Genomic DNA, 2,500 nt, shown 5'->3' on the forward strand with positions numbered 1-2,500 from the left:
ATAGCCGAGAAAGAATATGAAGACCGAGGCATCCAACAAAAAAATTTTTTTTTTTTTTTTTCCTAATCTACCCAAGCAAAACAAATAGAAGACCGAGGCATCCAAAAAATTTTTTTTTTTTTTTTTTTTTTTTCGAAAAATTTTTTTTCACAAAAACTTTTTTTTTTTTTTTTTCCCCAAAAAATTTTTTTTTTCGTTCCAAGCTAACCAAGACATCTACTATTCACTAGTAGAGCAATCGAGACTGCAAAGCAAGCAATGGCCTTACTTGCAGCTCTTGGTGCTGAGAACTCCCCCCCCCCTATAGTAGTCTTAAGTAAAACCACAGCTCTGACAGGAGTAGATATTGCATGCGAGCGAGGAGTCGTAATGGGCAAAATTGACTCGGGGGACCTCCAAATCGAATTCCGTTTCGAGCAAAACACTTCTTAGGCTTCAAGGAAGCTCCCATAAAATTTCCAAACCCAAACTCCAAACTTCATTTTTTAGCCTACAATGCCCACGTGCACGCCGGTGTGCACGCAGGGGTGCTTGAGCATGCGGGAGAGGAGCCATAATGGGCAACATTGACTCGGGGGACCTCCAAATCGAAATCCGTCTCGAGCAAAACACTTCTTAAGCTTCTAGGAAGCTCCCATAAAACTTCCAAACCCAAACTCCAAACTTTATTTTTTAGCATACAATGCCCACGTGCACGCCGGGGTGCTTGAGCGTGCGGGCGAGGAGCCATAATGGGCAACATTGACTCGGGGGACCTCCAAATCGAAATCCGTCTCGAGCAAAACACTTCTTAAGCTTCTAGGAAGCTCCCATAAAACTTCCAAACCCAAACTCCAAACTTTATTTTTTAGCATACAATGCCCACGTGCACGCAGGGGTGCTTGAGCATGCGGGAGAGGAGCCATAATGGGCAACATTGACTCGGGGGACCTCCAAATCGAAATCCGTCTCGAGCAAAACACTTCTTAAGCTTCTAGGAAGCTCCCATAAAACTTCCAAACCCAAACTCCAAACTTTATTTTTTAGCATACAATGCCCACGTGCACGCCGGGGTGCTTGAGCGTGCGGGCGAGGAGCCGTAATGGGCAAAATTAACACGGGGGACCTTCAAATCGAAATCCGTCTCGAGCAAAGCACTTCTTAGGCTTCTAGGAAGCTCCCATCAAATTTACAAACCCAAACTCCAAACTTCATTTTTTAGCACACAATGCCCACGTGCACGCGGGGGTGCTTAAGCGTGCGGGCGAGGAGTCATAATGGGCAAAATTAACTCGGGGGACCTCCAAATCGAAATCCGTCTCGAGCAAAGCACTTCTTAGGCTTCTAGGAAGCTCCCATAAAATTTCCAAACCCAAACTCCAAACTTCATTTTTTAGCATACAATGCCCCCGTGCACGCGGGGGTGCTTGAGCGTGCGGGGGAGGAGTCATAATGGGCAAAACTAACTCGGGGGACCTCCAAATCGAAATCCGTCTCGAGCAAAACACTTCTTAGGCTTCTAGGAAGCTCCCATAAAATTTCCGAACCCAAACTCCAAACTTCATTTTTTAGCATACGATGCCCACGTGCACGCCGGGGTGCTTGAGCGTGCGGGCGAGGAGTCATAATGGGCAAAAACTAACTCGTGGGATCTCCAAATCAAAATCCGTCTCGAGCAAAGCATTTCTTAGGCTTCTAGGAAGCTCCCATAAAATTTCCGAACCCAAACTCCAAACTTCATTTTTTAGCATACGATGCCCACGTGCACGCCGGGGTGCACGAGCGTGCGGGCGAGGAGTCGTAATGGGCAAAATTAACTCGGGGGACCTCCAAATCGAAATCCGTCTCGAGCAAAGCATTTCTTAGGCTTCTAGGAAGTTCCCGTAAAATTTTCAAACCCAAACTCCAAACTTCATTTTTTAGCATACGATGCCCACGTGCGCGCCGGTGTGCACGTCGGGGTGCTTGAGCGTGCGCGCGAGGAGCCGTAATTGGCAAAATTAACACGGCGGAAATCTAAATCGAAATCCGTCTCGAGCAAAGCACTTCTTAGTCTTCTAGGAAGCTCCCATAAAATTTTCAAACCCAAACTCCAAACTTCATTTTTTAGCATACGATGCCCACGTGCACGCCGGTGTGCACGAGCATGCGGGCGAGGAGTCGTAATGGGCAAAATTAACTCGGGGGACCTCCAAATCGAAATCCGTCTCGAGCAAAGCATTTCTTAGGCTTCTAGGAAGTTCCCGTAAAATTTTCAAACCCAAACTCCAAACTTCATTTTTTAGCATACGATGCCCACGTGCGCGCCGGTGTGCACGTCGGGGTGCTTGAGCGTGCGCGCGAGGAGCCGTAATTGGCAAAATTAACACGGCGGAAATCTAAATCGAAATCCGTCTCGAGCAAAGCATTTCTTAGGCTTCTAGGAAGCTCCCATAAGATTTCTGAACCCAAACTCCAAACTTCATTTTTTAGCATACGATGCCCACGTGCACGCCGGTGTGCACGAGCATGCGGGCGAGGA

This window comes from Cornus florida, unplaced genomic scaffold (genome assembly GCF_030987335.1).
Source record: "Cornus florida cultivar Cherokee Brave unplaced genomic scaffold, ASM3098733v1 CherokeeBrave_3.0.0_Hap2_scaffold_18, whole genome shotgun sequence".
In the NCBI taxonomy this organism is placed as follows: Eukaryota; Viridiplantae; Streptophyta; class Magnoliopsida; order Cornales; family Cornaceae; genus Cornus; species Cornus florida.